Raw genomic sequence first — 24,389 nt, forward strand, 5'->3', positions numbered from 1 at the left:
AGATTTAAAATTTCAATTCTACAAAAATTAATAATAATAAAATTATTCTTTGAAAAAGTTGAAATCAGTTGCATATTTGTGTAAAAAAAAATCCAAGTAAATACAATAGATGAAAATGTATGTGTAGGTAAAAAAAATTCTTGAAGATATATACTAATTATTATACATAAGTTTTTGCAATATACCTATGCTTTGTTTTTAGGATTTAGTAATTAAGTGGAATCGAATGCATCTCTAAGAATTTATTGTCTATGTTTATTATATATTACAAATTTGGATTTAAAAATTTGAGTGAAATTGAAAATGGACAGGTTTGATTATTTTGAGGTAAAAATATTGAGCTTGTGACTTTATGGATAAAAACTCATTTTGTTGGTTTATACAATAAAATAATAAAACTATTATAAAATTGAATGGTTTTAAAAAAGATCGATATTTTCAAAAATATTCAAAACACAGCAATTGATAAGTAAGGTAGGCGATGTCGAGGTAGAAACTTTAGAAGCCTCTAAATCCTAAGTTGGAGGACAAAAAATGATACGAACTAACATAAAATTTGCCAAATTTGAAAAAAATAGAAGATGGTGCTGAAAAAAATGTCCTTTTTTTATTGATATCACTTGGAATGGTTCTTTTGTAGATCTGTATCATATGGTTCTATAATAAACAGATGGTCTTCCTTGTTAAAGTTGTGCCTCTCCACCACCACCCGAAATCCATTTATTTTGTATTTGGAGGGGAGGGTTTTTTAAAGTCAAATTCACTTGTAGCCCTAATTTTTTTATGCAAAAGCATCTTCGTGGCACTCTAGAAAAATAATTTTCGATTTCAGGTCAAACCTCTTTCCCTAACTTGAAAATTATTTTTTCTTATAAATGCTCATTTAATCAAATTTTACTTTAATTTTCTTTTTATATTTTTGTCAAGTTTATCAAGTATATCGTGTATGATCAATTTTATCTATTCTATTAATCAATAATTAAATTTTATTAAAGGGTCCACGCCACCAGGGGTCGTTGGGGAATTCCACAATTCTTTGCAATTTATAAAATAACAACAATAATTTTTGAAAAACCTAAGAATAACAAATCCTATTTCTGAGCCAAAATAGAATTTATTCTATTTTGACTTAGAACTAGGTAGGTGGGGGAAAAAATGTTTTCCTGACGACCGCCACACGCCAATATTATACCATTACAAAACAGTTTATTTATTGGATCACAATATTTTAGTTTTGATTTTACTATACATCATGGTATTAAAATTATGTATTATATTTGATTGTTATGGGCGTGGCACAAAATTATTGTTTTTATTGTCATTTGAGGAAGCCGATTTTTTCAAAATTTATTTAATAGTATTATTTCCTTTTTCTCATAACGTGTTGCAGCTAATCTAGTGAAACGTCATCACAGCTAAGCTGCTTGAATGGTATATTTCCAGTTGTTGAAGACAATCAAATAAATTTCAACGTATACATTAGAAGCTGCTTAAGCAGGATCTCAAGGGACTGATAAAATCTGTTCACTATTAAAGAAACTGCTTTATTGATTTAATTATCTACTCGTATTCTATTAAATATTTAATTTGGGACTTATAAAAATACTCATTCCTTATTGAATATCTGTATTAAGCGTTGACGTTTTAACTGGGTTACACTATACACAATTACATAAGATATCGTTTTGTTTTTAAAGAATTATCACGGATTATAATCCACTGGCTTCATGTATGTAGGACGTAGATATATGAAAAACAATTCAATAATATCATGGTTACTAATTACCTGTTTAAAAAACAAAGAATATACTGATTGAGGTTTTGTTATACAAGGTTGTATTAAACACTTCATAGTGATATAAACATTTATAATTTTTTTTTTTTTTTACATTTTATGTTATAGTTAATGTAAATAGCTACAAATTTTATGGAAATTCCGATATTATTACAAAATTTATCACAGATAAAAGAAGAAACATATTATTTCATAATTCTTTCTTCCCCTTTGCTCTCCAGTTAAAAAACTTTGCACTGCAGTAATTCTATTTTCTCTCTTCTTTTCTTTCCTTCAGTTTTCTCTTCTCTTTTCTGATGTCACAGCGCGGGAATCTTGGTCACTTTTCATAATTAATTACAGAAGAACCAGCCATCCCGAGTTCCTCTGGTATAGAGGATTCCCAGGTCCGTCGGTAAGCTTTATACATGGTTCATCATTTTCCTGTAATCTCCGACTGGGCAGAGATGGCTTCTAGGATCTCCATTGAGTGGAGTACATACTCTTGCAGCCTTGGCGGAATAGGCAACATTTTATTTTTGAGGGGAATCTGTTGAGAGTTTTTTTATATTGTTTTTTGGGTTTAATACCTTAATCATTTCTTTCAGGTCCAGTCTCTCCAGAGACAACACTCCGTTGTTATCCCCGTTTTTGTTTTAGGTTGCATTAAACACTTCGGTCACTTAAACATTAATAAAAAAGATAAATTGACTATCAGCCATTATGAAGGGATAATATATTAATCAAGTACAATTGTAATGTGTACTCCCGGTCATAGTCCTTTGAACCAGTATATTTACCAAACATCAGACATTTTAATCGAAGAATAAACAAAAGAAAATAATTTCTTGAATACTGGGAGTAAAAATAGCACAGTTTATTAATCAGTTCACTTCTTCGCTCTTTTTTTACTTTTTATCCCTAGATCAAAAACCAAGAGACGAAATAATGAACATGTGATTCTTTTTTCCCCAAATGTAGGACATACTTCTTGCCAATGGGGGGGACTGATGGTACCATGAATATATTGGAATTCGTAAACAGGGATGGAAAAACAAAATTTAAAAATATTTTTACGCCCACTAAATACATTTTACAATTTTTTTCGAAATTTGGATATTTTGACAACTTTTTAGAGAAATGAGATCAATAATAAGGTTGATAATTATTTTTAACAAATAAAAAAAATATAAATGACTAACAATAAATGGAAAAAAACATTAATAGCAATAATATTATTCAATAACATTAGACTTATCTTCACTATACAAAAAAATAATTATAATTTACGATTCAATTTTGATATGTTTCTTTGATTAGTAGTAAAATCTTACATATCAAAGTTTTCCGTTATTACTTTGTCTTACATGATTCCTCTTTTCTGTAGCAAAATTTCTTACGAATAAAGAGAGTTTTTCCCGAGAAAGAATGTTTGGCTTGCTACGGAGACTACGATTAAATTTGCATTCTTCTTTGATACTACAATTATTTATTAAGTCTTACACCTCCATTTGTTGAGTAGTGACACCAACAAATAAAGATTGATTGCTCTCCGAATGTAATATTAATTTTTTGAGGTTTTTTTCGAAATCGCTAATAAATAAAACTACAATATAACATTTCCGATAGGGACCCATATTTATTACCAATTTTAAGGAATTCAGGTTAGGAAGTTTCTTGGTATTTGAAGGATAAGAAATTTTTTGATTGCCTCTAACTATTTATCTCTCCTTGAAATTCGACGAAATTTTATGTAAACATAATGTAGTCACTTTTTTTCAAAACCCAGATGACCTATTTTCCATCCCAGGACAATACAACGATCTGGTCTATGGAAGGATAATTAGATGAAGGAAAAGGTGGTGTGTTATATTTAACTGGACAGTAGTGCTTCAGATGTTCAAACCTTGCAATTCTTGAAAGCTACAACAAAAGTATCATTACCATATTTAAAATTCCACCATCATATTCTACAATAGACCCTTATCAATCATGAAGAACAGAGACAAAGACCCAGTCTCACTCTATTTTTGAGAGTAGCAGCTAGCAAAAGCTTATTAGACGATATTAGACCCTTATCAATCATGAAGAACAGAGACAAAGACCCAGTCTCACTCTATTTTTGAGAGTAGCAGCTAGCAAAAGCTTATTAGACGATATTAGCCTCATCCTTATCATGGGTTCCTCTCATTTAAGACGTTGCAAAGGTCTAATATGTAAAGGAACGACGAAATTTTGAGTATTAAAGATGCAATAACCACATTGCTTATATAAATATCTCTAATAATTGCAATTATAACATACAAGGTTGGCCTGAAAAGTTCTCTACAATAAAGTGAAGATTACACCACTCATAAATAAAAGTTAGTCACACCTATATAGCATCTGTTGATAATTACTTACCAAAGATAAGCCTTTTGGACGTATAGTTGTTATGTAACAGTCGTTTGAGTGAGTTGATGTGAGTTTTTCTTTGAAAATGGACAAAACCATTTATCGACCTATTCTAAAAATATTGGATTTTGAAAGTTTAACCTTTAAATATATTGAAATAATTGCAGACATATAAAGGTTTGTTGTGTTAAAATTTGACGAGTCTAAGTCAATCCAACTCGGAGTAATTGAGCCAACAAAAAAAGTGTCTTGTAAACAATCATTTTGCAGAAAAAAACACTGAGTACTTTTTGGACGGGTTACATTCGGGGGGAGCAGTGCTGCTGTGAAGAGTTACAAAGAATCTATGTTGAACCATCGTACTATTTAATGATTATATTTTCTTTTTGAAATTTTGTTTATGACATTACATACAAAATGAACCTATTTGAATATAAGTACACTTAGTTAATTTTTCAAGTTTGATTCAAATAATTAAATAACAATTATCTTCTTATATAATGCTACTGATACTGGCGATTAATTAATTAATAGACCGGCTCCTACAGAGCTCTCAGGGCTCTTTTTAGAACTTTTTTTCAATATAACTATTATATTTGAATCATAAATAGATAAACTATACCCTATAACTGTTCTAAATAATTATCACCTTTATTGGATTAGTTATATATTTCTTATTCTGTAAAACAATAACAAAGGGCCTCATGACTAGACAACATGATGCAGTGATGAAGATATAAGATTAGACTACGTAAAATATTAAGCTGAAATATGTAGATAACTTTATTTGGGTCTTGTGGGGGGTTTGTAATACTTACATGAAGTATTTTTATAGCTTATTATCACGGGAAAAATCAGATACATTTTACTCATTCGAAATGAAATGTATATTGTGCGTATATATATATAGTTTTTCATTGAATGAAAAAACCTGATAGTGAGATAAAGAAAAATATAGTTTCTTCATTTACCCACATTTGTAAGTATAAGATCAATCTTTAGATAACTGTATCATTTACAGTTGCTCATTTTCAATTAATTGAAAATCGTAACTATTAATTAGTTATATTATACTCAATGAAATAGAAAATATAAAAAGATTGGCGTATAAAAGTTTATGTGTAACATTTGAAAAGAAAATGAGGTTTGCATTTCCTTACCATTTTTGCAACTGATTTATTCAATTTTATTTGTCTCAATATTGTAGCCCTATTATATATTTTTTTAAATCGTATAAAATTTTCATTAATGTACTGTTATACGAGGTATATTTCATCTCAAGGGAGACTGAAGCCATATTTAGTGTTGTGTCGACTTAAGTCGAACATAACTAGGTCAAAACTTTGCAACTACCTAGTTTCGATAAATTAAACAAGAAAAAAAAAGATAACTCTAAATAGCTGCTTATGTTCACTACTTATTTATTAATTTCTAATCATTTTCATACAAGATGAGGTAACAAAACCTTCTTTTTATAATGCATGTTAATAAAACAGTAGATGTAGCAGCGGATCGGGTGTGTTGTTATTCTAGAGTTGTGATTCTAAAGTTTTCTTGGAAATACATTCAACTACCACCATGCATTAAAGTAGTGAAGAACGTGGGTTAGTTGTCAAGAACAAATATTGCCAAAAATGGTTTGACATTATATTTTAATAAATAAAACTACTTTAAATATATCTCTGAGATTTTATCGGTACGATTTAAGAAAATCAGTTAATATTATCCAAAAACGATTTTTAAATTCATTTTTATATTTTGAATTTTTCTAAATTCTTGGAATTCAAATTACTACAACGAGGATAATGATTGATAAATAACATAGGTACCATAAAACTATTAGGCATACAAGAATTACAAATTGGTGCACTGTATTCAAATCGTTAGCGATTTTTTTTCTATTTAAATTAACATTTAAATAAAAAATATTTTATAATCGGCGTTAGTTTATTAAACTGATTTATCCTTCCCCAATATTGATTATATTTAAAGTCAGATCTGAAGATTTTTTAAAACCGATAGTTATATCTAAAAATTAATTGAAATAATAAAGTATTGTATTATTGATGCGCTTGATAAAGATTTAAGTACAATAGGAGGCATTAATAATTTCTCCATAAATTGAAGGACAGTAAAACCCAGAAAATGCATATACGCTTAATACGGATATTTGTATATAAATATTAGAGTTTTATGAAAGTTCCTAATTAGTTATTTAATTAATTGGATCATGCAGATTTTTCTATGTTGGAAAGCTTTTGTCGGTCCCATGAAATCCGTTTTACATTGGTTCTTGTACTTTATATAACTTATTTTAATTATCTCTTATGTACAATTTTTCCCTATGGGCTGCTAAACAAAAAAAAAGTATTGTCCTCTTAATGCTATGATAGACTTATATTGTGTTAAAAACGATATAAAGCGTTTTTTTAAAATGATCTTTATTTTAAATTTATGTTCAAATTTTCAACTATCATATGATATATTTATACACTTTCTTGATTAATTCTTATTAGAGCCTCTGAAGCAAAAACAACCATTTCCCACTTTATGCAAAGATATTTGAAATTCTAAACATGATAAAAACATATTCAAAATTATTCCGGAATCTTTTAACATTAAAAATAGAGAAAAATAAGACCTTGGCAGTAATAGAGAAATATTGACACCATATTTAGAACTAAGAGATGAAAGTCTTAATTTAAAGTTATTTTGGTCTTGGAAACAACAAAAAGTGAAATTTTGCAGAATAATGAAAAACAAATGTATATATATAAATGTTAAGCTCTTGATTTTATTGAAAGTGCAGGTTATAATATTGAATTTTTTTTTTAAAACTATATACCTAACGTGTACATTGTATAAGTTTGACCACACGTCATACTTTATCTTTCTATCTAGGAATGGGAGAAAGTGACATCGGATAGTTTAAATTCAATTTTAGTAACCTTTTTATGACGTAGAATTTCTTCTCTATGATACCTATTACGTTCGTCCTGTAGTTATAATATACTTGTTTATGGTAGATACAAGAAAAAATGAAGTTAATTGGAGATCTTAATGTTAGTCTGAATACCAAAATCGAATCTTATCCAAATGCTTCTATTTTATTTAAATTTATACGTCGACTCAACATAATCAATGTATTTTAAAATTTTGACTTAGACCTAGATTATACTTGGCATGTTGGCCATAAATCGTTTAGAATCGATCATGCTTCGGTTTTGCCATCTTTATACTCTTGTGCAAAAAAAAAAATCCTTATGAATTCACACCTTTTTCTGATCAAGAAAATTGTATAGCCTCCCTGAAAGATTGATTAAAAATTTCTTTTGATTCTTCCTTTTCGTGAAAAAAATATCAAATTTTAGTCTCAAACATTTTTGACACTACTATCCTTTTTATTTAAAAAAAGTAAGCGACGATGAGCCAAATACATACAGAAAATAATGAAAAAAGGTTCTTTGTTCAGTTCTCATTTGACATCGGGCATTGCTAAAGACTTGCCAATTTCAGAGATTCAGAAGAAGAAATGAGGCGAAAGTTTGAAATCGAACAAAATCTTTTCAAGCGAGTAAAAAATTTGTTACCTAGGAACGATATATCGGCAAAAAGGATAAATAAACTTATTGTTGACGGCAAAAGTATAGCATAATCCAAATCAATTATGAAACTATTTATAATAATTTCCAGAATATCGTTGGATGCCACATAAATTATTTTGCTAGATCTAAAAATGTAGAGTCTTGCTCTGTGTTCTCGTATGAAAATATTTTACATTACATAAACCATTTTTATAAAGACAATAAAGCATCTGGCCCCAACAACAGCAAAGGAAACATTTTTACCCTATGTTCTGACGCCATAGTCTCCTATCTTTTTAAATTTACATTTGTAAAAATATAGTTATTATTTTGTTTGTAATGATAGAAATTATGTGTTGGAAATAAAATCATCCTTTAGGTCATATTAAAATTGGTAATGTTTCTGTTGTTGTACTGATGATGAAATATATTTTATCTTCAGTAAGCAACGCCTAATTCTTCATCACAACGTTGAGAAATTTATTGACAGTTTAAGGAGTATATGTAGAAAAACAATGACCAAATTTGCAAGTTGTTGATAATATTTCACTGAATATTGTATAGCATGCAGTGTAAATACTCAATTACTGTTACCAATCAAAAACTATTATAATAAACTCAACTAAAAGTAAAGGGATTTTAAAATATTACAACCTTTAGGGTAAATAGATTTTTCGACGTAAAAATAATCCTTGATTGTTACTAAAAGACTTGAACGTATCTCACTTCCATATAATTTCCTTTATTTATTAACGAAATTCCTTTTTAGTTGACGGTATTATTATAACTTTTGATAAATAACAGTAGTTGAGTATTTATTTTTATTATTTTACTTGATTTAAGGTCATATCATAGTTATATATTAGGAGAGATGTGCAGACATCGCAAAAATTTGGATAATAATTATGATATATATCCGACAATACGGAAGTGACAGAGCAGTAGATGTATATATTTGCTTGAAGAGGCCTGACCTGATATTGTGTCATATCAATGGAACGGAAAGGAGTCTTGAAGAATATTTTCAACCTTAAGATTGCTTGAAGAGATGAGACATTTACTACATTATCAATGACAGCTGAAACGATTGAATCTTGTTCATTTCTGCCGAGTTGGAAAAATTAAAAAGCTGTTAACTAATGGTTACAAATGTATTTTTATCTGTCTTACCGTCCATGGAGCCCAGAAAAGCTACAATATTGATATTTTCAGTGACAGAGTTAAGTTTATTGTCTGAATATATGCAAACTGATACTAAGCTCTTATTTAGCTCAATTTTTTATCAGAAAATTATGAAGGTAAGGGTTTCTTCCACCTGCAGACAAGTTGCAATGTATAGCATTTTCGTATCTGAATGTATGATTTTGACGAGTGCAAATTTTGGAGTTTTAAGTAACAAGAACCCTGAGGCCAATTATTCTGAAGAGAGTTTGTCAAAGATATTTTTTGTTGACAGATCGGTCTCTTCCATAAACGTTACATATTCAAGAGCTAGTTGCCTTTTATTCTCCTATGGCACTCTTTGGTTGCAAGTGATGATAATGATGGTGATGAGATGTAGATTGCCAGATTCGGCCACTCTGATGGGATGGCATCATTTATCAACCGCCTGTGGATATATATAATATTGATAACTAAAGTTGCAAGGGAAGAAATTGCAATTATTAAAGTGCGTAATTTATAATTTGAAGGGAATGCATCTAAACTATGCTATAATCTTGCTATCCAGACAACTTACAAACATTAGATGATGCTTTTAAAAATGGTTTAAATAAAATTAAGCAAAAAAAAAAAAAAAAAAGAGCCGTCTTAGTGAGTCAGAAGCAATAGTCACAGTAATGGAGAGTATTGTTGACCTTAGCCGTAGTAATTACACCATGAGTAATTATTAATTAAGTAATAACTAAACAAATTAATTAATTATTGTGAACCACGTTTTCCTTTCTTATAATTCATACCACAAAGGTGCTAAATGTTTGCCTCCTTGCAAGAAAAAAAAGTAAGTCCGAAATGACGACGCATTTCCAGTTGTTTTAGTATTCATTTGGTTACTAGATGACGTAAGAAATAACGATGTAGCAACGAGAATGTTTAGATAAAGCGCAGTGCATCATATTAAAATAAAAGGCAGAGAACATATCTAGTATTGCAAATACTAACCATTATTTAGCGTGTGTTTTTCAGTTGTTGACAACGTGAACAGTATTTTTTTTTATTTTCTAAAACTGTTATCAAATGTCAGAATTATTTTGATAATATACATATATATAAAGTGGAACAAAAATTACCTTTGATAAAAAAAACAATTTGTTTTTTTCCAATGAAAAGTAATTAATACAACTCTAAGATTAGGCTTTCTGGATTAATTTAATGTCAAAAACGACCCCACAGCTATTTATTTCATTATTATTGCTAAATTGTAGATCATTTTTATAGGTTGCTTCAGATTTTGAAACTTTTTGTATTTTTTGATGTTCAAATTTTTTGAGATATATAATAAAAAATTGCACAGGATCAAAAATAACTCCGTTTGTGAAGCTTGTTTAGATCTATTGTTTGCATTCTTACTAGATTTTGACTGTCTTAATGTCTTACTAGTATCATGCTAAGTTTAAAAAATGTTATTTTGGAATTTTTATTTTAATCCTGAGTAGATTTGCATTTGCAAATGCCAAATTGCTTCTTCAGGCAAAGGACACTAAATTGTTTTCAAAAAAAATTTAAATATTATATTTTGTATTATAAGGTCTAACCTGGTCGTGATATTATTAGTAAGGCTTCCAAAAATATATGTACAAATAAGATATAACGCATCAAATATAAAACATCCATATTTGCGTAGAGATTGAGAAAGAATTTATGGAGCTTCTTTAATTATATAACTCGATAAGTATAATTATTTATCATCATATTTGGATTCAGTTGAGGATGCCGGTGATTGAGATGATACTTTTTGGAGTTACTGAATCCAATTTGTTAAATGAATTTTAGAATACTCGATTTTACCAGTATGATAACTTTTGGGCTTAAAAACCTCTTGGATTTAATTGAATGTAAATAATCAATTGATCTTTTAATTGTAAATCGGAATAATAATAATGTGCTCGTAGCGACGAGCATCTGTAGCTCGTTATAATATGGAATAAATCATTCATTTTTGATGTCCATTAAGTTAAGTACTTTGAATAAAAATCTTTAGGCCTCTCGAACCTCTAATTGTACGTCCGGTTAAACTTAAATTTATCAAACTCAATAACTACTTTCATTAAAATATTATCGTTGAAATTTTCTCTATACCATCACCTAATGGAATCACTTCTGTATTTGATGGTGCTTCCTTATGACCATTTTTATTAAACTTTATGGTCCTTTTTTCCATATTTTCTCTTTCTAAGATAAAACCATTCAATGGTCTTTAATAATCAAGGATTCGTACTCTATTTAGGCTACACTAATGTTTTATATGGCCAAAATTAAATCAATTCTGATACTGCAATTAAATACCTCTAACTTTAACCTGACAATATATCGTCGAAAAGGTATAATTTGGGCAAATGAATAGCAAGGTTAACTAAGACTGGGCCATACCGTCCAAGCACACTACTCTATTTGACCTTGGCAGGATTTTCTTTTTCAGCCGAAAAACTAGTCGGCACTCTAAGAAGAAGAAGAAAGAAAAAAAAAATGAGAAAAAAAGAAGAATAAAATGAAGATGGAGATGAGAGACAGGCAGACAGAAAGAGAAACAGACAGAGAGGAAAACACCCACGAGTTAACTGTATACATACAACTGAGGGCTAATTGAAGCAGTGTACCAGAACAATTTCCGACATGTTGGCATGCAGAGTTATGTCACATGGACATGCTGGATGGATCGGGAAGAAATATAACAAAATCCCACACTGGACCGGATGCCCAAATTCCTTACTGAAGAAGGATCATTTTGTGTATTCAAAAAGTACGGTTACTCTCATATTTCGTAGGCAACGTATATTTAATATGTTAGATTTTTTTATTTTAAAAAAGAAAAAGAAAAAACATACATTTATTGTTTAAAGCTATATAATATGTTAGGTTTGCTTATGGTAGACATTATGGTTTGAAATATTCTGCGTATTGGGCGATTTCTTGCTTTTTTATTTCGACAATTGAACTATGGTTTTGATATCATAACCATATACCCATGATTTGTCACCAGTTTTGACCCTTTTGAGCAAATCAGGATCCTCATTGATGATTATTAACATTCATTAGCGATGATCATGAGACGATGATTTTTGTCAAAATTAAGCAGTTTCGAGACAAATTTCTCGGACACTCGTCCCATCTCTAAAACATTCAAAAAAATTCATGGCACGAGTCAACCAATGACTCAATATTCTCCGCAACTTTTCTGATAGTCATTCAACTATTTTCAAAAACAATTCTCTTCACTGCTTCAACTTTTTCAACGTGCTTGGGGTCCAGAGCGAGGTTCGTCATTTGTATCTTCCCAGACATCTTGGAAGAGCTTCTACCACTTATAAACCTTTTTTTTTTTACTCAGAACAGTTTCACATTTCAGAAAACACAGTAAACAGTAAACATTTCAAGCGTTTTGGAGCACTTAATTTCATTTTTTACACAAAATTTCCTGCAAATTCTATTTTCCATGTTTTTCAATAGCCAAAAATAGCCAAACACAAAAAATACTTCGATTATGCCTCTCACAAACAAATGAAACATATTAAATAACTTTAAAGAATATGTATATATATATATTTTTGAATGTACTAAAATAAATAAATTAAAAAATCTCGAATAAGAAATACATTGCTGCAAAACTTGAAAAGTCAAATCACTGTTTGAACACACCTCGAAAATTTGTTATCCCTTCAAATACTCTCGGAATGAAGACATAATTCCTAGGCATTATTGTTTGAATAGCAGTCCAAAAAATAATAATAATCAATACATAGCTTTACGTTCTTCAACTCACTGAAAGGTATTGACTAATATTATACCTAAGTTATTTTTCGTATTAATGGATTCAATCCCTTTCAATTTTAAAACACCTCTTCTTTAACTCCATCACCATTTTTTTAATCCTCTTCATATCATATTTTCTATTTCTCACATGAATTGAGAAAATCGAATAAAATACTAAATTATATACATCAATATATTTTAATCCATCTCTACAAAAACCATTCTTTACTCGTTTTAATAAAAAGATGATCAATTTCTAAGAAATAACTCGAAAATCTTCGATTTTGACCAATTAAAAAATAATACAAGAATTTTGTACTTAGAAATAGACAGGAGTTATTTTTTCAAACAATCAGACAATTTTAACAATTCATTAACTTATTGGCCGTTATAGGTTAGAGAGAAAAAAAAGTTACTTATTATCATAATTCAATATCTTGCCAACCAAGTGTCCTACAATACTAATTATATGTAAAAACTATTGTATATATAATTTATAGCAGCAAACTTATTTGGTTCGTTTATAAAAATTGATAGTACGACCGCGTTTGGTTCATAACAAAAATGGAACGAATAATTTTTATATTCCTTCCTTTATGTATATATACATACACACATAATTTTTAAATCTTTCCCGAAATTCATTAACATACAAAAAACTGTTGTCGTAAAAAAGCGTGTGATTTTTATAAGCAATTAACTAACATTTTTTTTTTTCAATAATGAGCAAATTTTAAAATAAACTCCAAATTTATTTATTTTAAGTACTTTTAATGAAAACATACATACATTTTGCGGAAAATACATCTGCAATTAACAACCACAAAAACGTTTAAAATAATAATAAGATAAAAACAAGATAAATGTTTAGAACACTAACTTACATAATGATGACAACTACAATAAATGGAATGTTGATTAAATCCCCTCAAACCCACTGAATATTGATTGATTGATAAATAAATCTATGTTAAAGCTACCGTTTCTTTTTTGTTGAATAAAAGATGAACCTTGTTAATAAAAACATATTTTTAAAACTAATAGTATCATATTTATATTTTTTTGAATTTATTTGATCTGATGATGAAAGATGACAAGTTAACATTTGTCCATTTAAAGCATTTGTCTTTGATTAATGTATAGTCTGAATAATATGTCATGTTGCCCATAAACTAATATTTCAATATGCAATGAAACCTTAAAATTAAGAGCAATGTTTTAGTAACCTTGCTCGTAATCCCCCAAAAAAAAAAAAAAAAAGGATTACTTGATGTTTTTATGAGCAGATCAAGATGATTCTGAAATAACAAAGAATAATCTTTGATAGAAGAAATTTACAAGCAATTCCCAATTTCCTCTGACAGTATTAAGTTATAGCCTGCTAGGATGACATAAATTTTTCAACAGTGTTTTTTGTAATTATTAATGGCAAGGCTGATAATCGGGAAAGTCATTAATTATAAACCAGTGATTAATCCCAATGTGCTGTTAGGACTAAAATTTCTAGTTGTTAAAGACTCCTCTAGAGAAGGACACTTCGACGAAAACGGTAAACGGAATAAAATGTTTAACGTCAAATCAATCCATTAAAATAAAACTGTGACAAGGATTGTGAAATATTTAAGCAATTGCAAGTAAATGTGACTGTTTTACCCTTGTTTTTTTTGTTTGATTACTCAAGGGAAAAGATAAAAATCTTTCAAATTCTATTTTAATTTTAGTAGTACTCTTTATTTATTTTCCTATATTTTTGTGACTACAAGCATTATAATAGAAGTTTTAGAAATTCAGATTTTACTATAATTATTTGTGAATAAATGATTCAATTTACCAAAACTAATTTATCATAGAAAATAAAGAATCAGGGTTTTTGCCGATTAGTATATTTGATAAATACTGTGAACACGAGGGTGCCAATGAAATCACTTTTTGTAAAAAAGTAAAAAATTGAGGTTTCACATGTGTTCCTTTTGTAAAAAAATACAATATACCAAGTTTAAACAATTTATATGAATATTTAGAGGTCATTCAATGGCCCTAAAGTTTTGAAATTGTACATACTTTTGGGGAAAACATGATTGTGTTTCATGATTCACAGCCAGTGAGCAGATATTGATAACTACACAAATTGGGAAATACGTTTTTTTACTTAGATAAACAAAAAAAAGTGCAAATTTGGATAACTTTAACCTTAATAACCTTTCTTATGATTTGTTTAAAGGAAAACCCTTATATAGCATAGTTTTAGTTTAATAAATCAAAAAGTTGTGGTGAATAATTAAATATGGCAAAGTAAATTTAGTAAGATATAATTTTACAAAAAAAAAAAAAAAAATGACAACCAAGGTGATTTGAGGCCGAAAATAATGACGGGGGTAAGTAAAAAAAACCGTATTTGCAATTTTTTAAATCTATCAATAGCTGCTCACTGGCTGTGATACAGATTATTTATCATAAACATTTATTAAAAACTTTTGACCGAAGTTTGGCTCAACTAATTTGTTAATTATATTAAAAGCTGTAGTGTGTAGTATACAGATGATATTTAAACAAAATTATGTTTTTTTACAAAATATCTAAAATTTCAAAACTTTAGGGTATTTGAGCGACCTCTAGATATTCATAGAACTTGTTCAAACTAGGTGTATCCGTATTTTTTTTATCAAAAGGAACGCAGTTGAACCCTCAATTTTTACTTTTTCACAAAAAGGGATTTAATTTTGCACCCTAGTTTACATATGTGAGGCAATTACTAAAAAACAACATACGATCTAAAAAAAAACTAAGATGATGTTATTTAATCATTTTTTACATTATGTTCTACAATTTCTATTATATAAATATTATTATGATCAACCTGCTGTAGAGTGAACAAATTAGAGTTAATTTATCCAAAAATCCTTCTAAAACATAATGTAGCTATAATAAATGGTACAGTTGAACACAATGGGAGTTGCCTTTATTATCAATGTGCGGTATAACAGCAAGTCTAGTCTCAATCTCAAATTTTACCAAATTTGTTCAAGTTTGTCAATTAAATATGCACTAAATCGTTTAGTTTTTTAATTAATGTAATATGGATGTATATGTTATCTTGTCCTAAAAAAAATTTCTAAGTTCCAATTTTATATGGCTAAGGGTTTTTACTTTTTATTATTACCGTTTCTTCCATTATTATATACTTTTGACTAAAAATAATCCATACTCCGAATTGTAAATGTCTCATATATATTGTCGTCTATGTCTCCTCTCTCTCAAGATTATGATGCATTATTTTTAATTTTAGATATATGCGTAGTTACACATATTTAATTTAAAATGTTTACTTTTTTAAATTATATCAATCCTAAATTAAAATTCTAGTGAAATATAAACTTATCTATTGAAGTTCAATTAATTGACATTATTAATAACTAGGTATAAATTCTGCCTAATGGAGAATTTGAAGATTCAGAATATGAATTCTCCTTCCCCCTATATCTTACAAATGAATATGAGTAGTATATATTTCATATTTTATTGCTTTAGTTTTCAAAATACAAATTTACTGACCTGCTAAGGTTAATAGAAATACAAGGGTAGACCATCATGCAATCGAACTTACTAGAATTTTCAATATGATGTATTGTTACGGCTTCTGGGGATGACAGGAAGATTTTGACAAAATAAGGAACCACTCATCTACTATGGCGTCAATATTAAAAGTATGGTGAAATTCAAACATCAGCTGTACAAGCGTTATGGCATAACCTTGTATTTCTATAAGCCTTGCTGACCTACTAAAGTCTCATTGTTACTGAAACATGAATTATGAAGTCAAAACATATTTTATTGAAAACTTTGGGAATATCTGGTATAAATGTTTTATACTTCATAACAAAAATCATAATATATCCTGATCTAAGAATTTCGAACAGTTAAACCCAACTTTAACATGAATCATCATATTAATTAAATAGTTTTCATGTTAAGCTAAGACTTACAAAATTATACATTGTAAACTATTAAATAATATGTCTATGTATTGTATGATTATCCTAATTTGAATAAAAGTTTTGTTATGCTAACATAATTAAAGTTTAACCAACCTTTAATTATAAAACTAAATTTACTTAGATGAAATACTCATTAAGTATTAATTATTCACACATCTGTAAATGTATATTCTTTGATAAAAATAAAAATTACAAATGAATTTTAAAATAAAACAAAAATAAAGAACTACACACCACAATGGAATCTGTCAAAGCAAGGATTCTTGATATGACAACTGGAGCAATAGAAATAAAATGGGAAACCATGCGCGATGCTAATAATAACACGTTCTTAAGCTCCGTTCGAGGGATAGTCATATCATTAAAAGACTTGACTTTAGTACGCGATACCAGAAGTTAAATTTTGATCTTACCATCTCGAAAAACAGATCTTAAATTCAAGACTGCACCCCGATGTTTATTGGATGCGTCACAAGAATTACAAAATTCATATTGAACATTATTATCTTTCACAAATACAACTGCTCTCGAGAATTTTTTTTTGTTTCAAATATGTTCCTTCCCATACTTCCACCTATGTGCAAGGTTTTTTAGAAATGCCTCATCTCACCCAAAATTTAACTTCCAAGTATCCTGAAATATAATCTTCGCCATAAAAAATACGGGAGAAAGTTTACCTGGAGGATAAAAAGATTTAGCCGAATCAGACAAAGCCATTAGGTATCAACTTTCAATTAATTCATACAAATAGATATAAAATCACACTTGGGGTCCCATATATAACCTTATGCCTTTTTTTTTTTTTAGTTTTTAACTGGCTTCCTTTTCTCAATATTCAATAACTTTTCATCCAAACTCCCATTAACAAAAGGAACGTTATTACACCATTTTCTTAAATTAAAGTTTATCTTTAAATTTATCTTGTTCAATTCATGAACCAAAATTCAACTTCGTTCTTAGTGTTAGCTCCTGACACAAGATCATCAACATAAATTTCGTTAACCATATGCTAGGAAACACCAAGCCTCCGGCCATTCCTTTCAACGGCAGCGACGCAAGAATTTGCGTCATTTGATTCATCAAAGGTTTGTCTCTTATGTCTACCTTCAATAAATTTATTAAAACCATCTCAACAAAAGAACCTCAAGAGATGTATCTGATATTCTAAAACAGAAACATGGTTATACATTTTTTCAATTATCCACAACAATTACAATTGGATAAAAAGACTGACGGTATAAAATTTCAAGAAGGTCATTTGAATTTTTGACCCCAAATTCAAATAATCGTTCAAAAATTTACCATGACCAGATTTCGCTGTTGTATCAATTACTATTTAAGTTTAGTTGTGCTTAAAGATTCTTATAGTACTCCATGATGAGGAAAATAACATAAATTATCTCGATTATTACTTTAAATTAGAGGTACTTTCTCAATAAAACCATTGATAAAATTATCTGGCCTTTATCATTGCCTTTATAAACATACCCCGATAATTCGGATATTTTTGAAAGTTAGCTTCCAAAATTTGGAAATGTCTTGTATTTCATTTACCACAAGAAACTTATTTCCCTTACAACTTTTGTCATTTATATCATTGAGCCCCCCCCCCAATTACCCAGCCTAACCTAGTATTTTTTGCGAGTTACTTGGCAATATTTCCAAGTTTGAACTATCAGGCCAAGCAATATATCCACCGATATTAAAACCTTCAAATGGGGAAACTTAAATATATATACTGGTACAGGGGCAGTATAATCTGATTTTAATTTTTTTGCTAAGATAGAAGATATCAAACTTATTATTGATCCTTCGTCAAACATGACTTGTACAGTAACAGATTATCCCATATTAACGACCATTGCTCTGGCTGACACTAAAATTGATGAACTACAAAGATTTTCATTTGTAACTCCCATACTAGACAATTACCCAATAGAAATCCTCTTGAAAAACTTTGGATTATTGTCGACATAAAGCAAATAATAACGCTTCTTCCCACAATATTTGCAACACCCAAAATTACAACCATCATATCTGTGACCTGTATGAAGACAATTATAAAAAAAATTCCAGAACGTGTAATCTTAAGAACCTTTTTTAAAGATTTTATCTTAAATTAACTACATTTCCAAAGAGGATGAGACTCGCACAATCATGAATAAACAATTTCATGATTAACCCTGCCTGCTAACACGTTGGTCTGTTATTGTCAATGCTCAAGTTTGACAGCAGTTTCAGCCATTCCGACTGCTATTTCCAAATGTTCCATAAGCTCATCTATTGTACAAAAGATCAGTCATTGGAGCTAACAAAATGCTCCTACCCTTCTCTCAATGTTCTTGGGAGTTTATTTTCAATAACTGTTATCACAAACATTCAGGGGTTTTCTTCATCAATGATAACGTTATTTATCTCTAAAGATCTTTTAACAGACTGTCAAAAAATTGATTAGGATCTCTATAGATATTCTTACAAGGAGGTAATTCAATGAATTGGTGAATGAACTTGTTGATAACAGATCTATTTATACCATACCATACAAACGTTCCAGTAGCTTCATAACCTCGTCATAACCATTTTTATGACAGAAAGTGAGGCTACCTTGCCCAAAGGTTCTCCCTTTGTGTAATTCTTCTAATACAAGAACTTCCATAAAGGATCCATGTTTGACGAATTAATTTATGTTTCAAAGGAATCTCTCCAGCATGAAAATTCCACCAATACTTCAGCAAATGAAGCCAATAGAAGCCTTAGGACATCATTAAGTACGGAGGTCTTATTCCAAAAATTCGAACACTGAATAGGTACAAGTTCCCTAGCATTTTTTAACTCTGCTCCTCTTTTTTCTTTGATTGGTTTTGCATCAATCAACTTCACAACTGCTCTTTTTGCTTCCTTAAGCAGATTCACATACTTGTTTAGGAGACCTTTATGTTCATCTACAACGTCCTGAACAATAACCATACTTGCTAATTCTTCCATTATATGATTGGGATCACCTCTTATAATCAAGAACTAATAAATCAAATAGTTTCACTTACTAGATCATAATTATATGCCTCTGAAAAGCCTCATTGTTTTGCTCAAAACAAGAAGACAAGCAGCCTCTACATTTTCAGTGGGAACCATAATACAATAAATAAGCGCCTAACAGAATATAATTAAATGAAGGCTCCGATGGATACCCCACACATGCATATACAAATAAATAATTAATAATAAATAATAATAGCAAATTAAATGAAATACGCAGACAAAAAACTAAACTCTAAATTCAAACCATTGCTTTTAATAAAGATTAAAACTGCTTGCTTGAATGAAAATAATCCTGAACAACTACAAGCTCTGATCTTAGTCTACAACTCAATGAAATCAGGACGGTCTTCACTCATTTTCCACATGAAATACCACCCAACAGTATAAAAAAAAGTTATTAAAAGCTTATACATTTAATTAAACTCTACAGCAACGTATCTTTATTTTTTCCATTACACGATAACAATGATGTCATCATATTGCAGAACTGGGTCCATAATACTCCTTCCCGAGACGGTGTTGTAAACACAAATATGATCTTTTAAAAATTATATTAATACAACAAAGGGATGAGGAAGGTTTCTCTTTCTAATTTCTTTTCCATCATGTGTAATGTGTGTCTATTCCTCCCTCTCTTTTTTCTCATAAAATAATATAAGATCCTGTTTCTCGAGGATTGCCAATTAATCAGGGATTCTCCTAATTAAAAGAGTAGGAACATTGTATTTTGAATTTTATCCAACAAAGATAAAATATTCAAAGCAGAATTTACACTCGAGTATATAATTTCACCTATACTTTTTTTATTTCATAGTGTCCGAAATAAAGAACATGATACAAATAACGTCCGAAATGAAAAAATAATAATTTGAAACTTGTCCGAATTAATGATTTTTTTGTTGTTGCTGAGTTTTTAAATCATTAATAACCTCTTTATTCGATGTTTGAATGAAAATATTCCGATATTTTATACATAAAACGACAACGTACAATACATATTTACGAGAAAATACAAATATGTGTGGGGGGGGTACACAGGAGGGAATAGCATAAAAATAATTAACAAAATATCTACTTGGATATTTGAGTTATATATTAAAATGGGACCTCGTCCATGAAAAGGATTGAAGTCGTTTCATTTGCTGAACAAACTAAATTTATTTTGAATGTTGATTAATATGAGATATGCATTGGAACTGAAGCAAATCGTACCAATCGTATCAATTAACCTTCCTAAGACATCAAGATAATTTTCTAAGCAGGATCTTAGAACCGGATATATTTCTTATGAGCAAGAATTTATATATTTGTACTGAACAATATCATTTAGCTCCTTGATCTTTCCAGTCGTCTTACTATGTTTCTTCAATTAGAAACTATGGCGTCCGACTAAAATCAATACGAAATGAGGGATTTTTAGTGAAATAACCACAATTATATTTGTTATTGTATAACTATAAGATTTTACAATTGGTCTTTCGTTTTAGGTGGATTGCAGCTATATCACTGAAATCCTTAATAATAATTGACGCATTACGTTCGATGTTTTTTGCGTTAAATTTCTCAATCCCATATTTATATTCATAATTGTTTCGAATCATTTTTTGATTAAATAACTGTTATGTGTATTTATCATTAGTGAAATAATAATATTCCCTTTGTTATTTTAGCATATCAATACCAATTAGTTTACTATATAAAGTTATTAAAACGTTCACAAACTGAAGATATTTAAAAAACGAATAGTTTTTTTTTTTTTTAAGATATAGAAGTATATTTCTGTGGCTTCTACTAGGCTATATTTATGCATATCTTTAAATTATAACTAAAACTATTCATAAGTGAAGATATGATGTTTGATATCACTTTATTCCATGCCAATCTATGTTGTCCCAACTTAAATGTTAAATAAAATGTATTGTGTTTTTTTTTTCTTCATTTTGGTGTAAGTTCTTTTGGATTGTATAAGATAAGAAGATTGATGGGGGACAATGGCTCAAATACAAGTTTTTATTTATTGGATTAACAAATATATTTCTTCTTAAGGTTTTTTATATGTATTGTTCAATTTAAAAAAATATATACTTAAGTAAATCTTAATAAATTTATTTAGGATTGCTAAAGTCATTAATATTTGAAAAATACCTTTGCATTTCTCTCGCACGGGATTTTAGGATAAGTCTTTACACAAGATAATTATACATATATTTTACTTATGAGAGAACTTCATACATAAATATGATAAAAATACGGTAATACACTTATAATTATTGTTTCATTTAAAAAGCTATCAGTTTCGTTTGATATTTTGCAGGGATGTGGTGAAATTCTATTTCAGACACTGGTCAAGTACTCGCATATATTTGAGCAAGTTTAATTTAAAAAAAATTATATTATAGTACAATCTTTAAACTTGACATGTGCATCAGGAATGGTATGATAGTAGGGATGGGTGTTAATATCAAATTTATCATTTATATATTTATGGTTTCTATGATAAATCATATAGGCTTGAAAAAAATCAAGTTTCTGACAACTGCCACAAGCCAACACTAAAACATTATAACAAAAGTATATTTATTGTTTCAGCAATATTTTAATCCTGATAAACGACAAAAAATATCATATGAGTTTATATAAGTATTGAGTAATTAATTGTGAGTGTGTTTTTGAAAAACGGTGTGTAACACTAAGGATTTCTTGAGGAGTTATCTTCTATATTATTAAAGCAAAATTTGTATCTGAGCCGTCGCTAGATTACTCCGGAAAATGCTGGGTTCTAGCAATAGTACATAAAATGTTCATACACTGTTATGAAGTGGCAAAAGTATAGTCCCAGTTATTATTTTACAGAACCAATTTAAGGAAATTCCAAATATTTGACTCAATCCAACACTAACAAGCCGAAGCCGAAGATATGATAAGGAACAATATTGTTGAAAATCAATATTAATATTAATTTTTTTATGCAAAGAAATAAAAATAAAATGAGGAATAAGTAGAAGGAACTATATAAATATTCATTTGCCTTAGCATACAAAGCGTCAGATCATAACTATCCCTCATTTTGGATATAGGGAGATCACTGACATTTACAACATACCCTTCTTTTCAAATACAAAAAAGGCTATGATCACAAATTTACAGAATAATTGTAGAAAAAGTTGGTCATATTTGTCCATTATAATATATTGGATAAAAACTGATTTTTGAGTGGTAAAAATAATTTTTGTGAGGAGTAATATTTTTATCAAAATGTAGTTAGTTTTATTATTATCCTTGTTATTTCATCATTTGACTTATTGATTATTTTACAATCAGTTGATATATACTTACACATTGAGAAAACATTTCAGATTATGTAACGTTCCGTACAAAGAGGTTCTAATTTTAAACTTCACATCAAGTTTTTTTTTAGTAAGTTCAGAACCCTGAGAAGAGTTAATTTCTTTGATTTATAATACCTTAATTTTCTATTTTACATTGAAAGTTGTTGATTCAAAACCGTAAAAAGACCAGTGATTAATTTGTCAAAAATATATGGCTTGTTCTATTTTTCTTCATTTTTAAATTAAAATTGGTTATTATAAACTGACTTCCGGGACAGTTGCAACCTTGATGGATGACATTCAAATGCAAATTTGGGAAAACAACAGACTTGAATAATCTATACATAGACTATAACAAGAGCAAATATATGCAATTGTAAGTGTTTTGTTAATTCTTCATTATAACATCAGAAATCATTTACTCGACCTACTTACAATGTACTATATATTCATAATTTAGTTATATTTCAGAGCCCTGAAGAAGGTTTTCTGTGTCATTCTTACGTGGACTTAATAGAAATGAGTTTCTACTTTATATAAATAATACTGATTAGGGATTTATATTAAAAACTTTACTACACCTATTTTCTTTAATGTGCTTTACTACATTAAAAGTCAATAATGAAACACCTTGAAAGATGAAGTTTTTTGTTTCTCAAAAAAAAAATTTGTTGTTCCAAACAGTTTAAAAATTGGATGACTCGTATTCGAAAGCAATAAGTTGAGAAATTACTTACTTTTATAATCTTGACACAGATTCAAACACTAATAGACATCTGTTGGTACATTTTGGCTTGTATGAGTCAAACCAGTGTTGCATTTGTTCTCTGTCTTCTCGCACATATGTTAATTCAGCATCTAAAAAAAATAATTTTACTTGCTACTATGTTTGAAATTGGCTATTTCTCTTAATTTTTATTTTATTAAATCTTGTGGTAATCTAATAATGAATAAATTGAATAATTAATTTTATTACGTTTGATTTTAATTTAATCTTCATAATTTACGTAATTTATACAACTCCTTGTTGTACTCAGAGTAGAATTGAGGATATAACTTGGAGTAATTATTGCCCATGTCCTTGTTTGTTTGTTTCTTCCCTCCCCCCTCATCACAGCTACTTGTAGCTGATCGAATGAAACGTCATAACAGCCAAACTGCTCTCCATCCAAGATATTTTCCAAATTGTCAGGGTTAACATGTTGTTTTTTGGGTATTTTTAATTTGCTCAAAATATTACAAATTAGCATCACTGAGCATCATCTTAATTACCCTTGCCAACAAAAATAGGGAATTTTGTAAGAGT

The 24,389-nt window shown here is 28.9% G+C and overlaps 1 long non-coding RNA gene across 2 annotated transcripts; it reads right to left on the reverse strand.

Moving 5' to 3' along the window:
- Nucleotides 1–1,924: 1,924 nt before the first annotated feature.
- Nucleotides 1,925–2,869, reverse strand: LOC139905062 (uncharacterized). Of its 2 annotated transcripts, none has more exons than XR_011779532.1 (3): nt 2,687–2,869; nt 2,526–2,629; nt 1,925–2,456 (listed from the first exon to the last, which is right to left on the reverse strand). It is a non-coding gene; the product is annotated as an uncharacterized lncRNA (long non-coding RNA). The 2 variants fall into 2 exon arrangements; XR_011779533.1 differs by having other exon boundaries at nt 1,925–2,286; nt 2,365–2,456; nt 2,526–2,869.
- Between the last annotated feature and the right edge of the window lie 21,520 nt (nt 2,870–24,389).

This window comes from Lepeophtheirus salmonis, chromosome 4, assembly GCF_016086655.4.
Source record: "Lepeophtheirus salmonis chromosome 4, UVic_Lsal_1.4, whole genome shotgun sequence".
In the NCBI taxonomy this organism is placed as follows: Eukaryota; Metazoa; Arthropoda; class Copepoda; order Siphonostomatoida; family Caligidae; genus Lepeophtheirus; species Lepeophtheirus salmonis.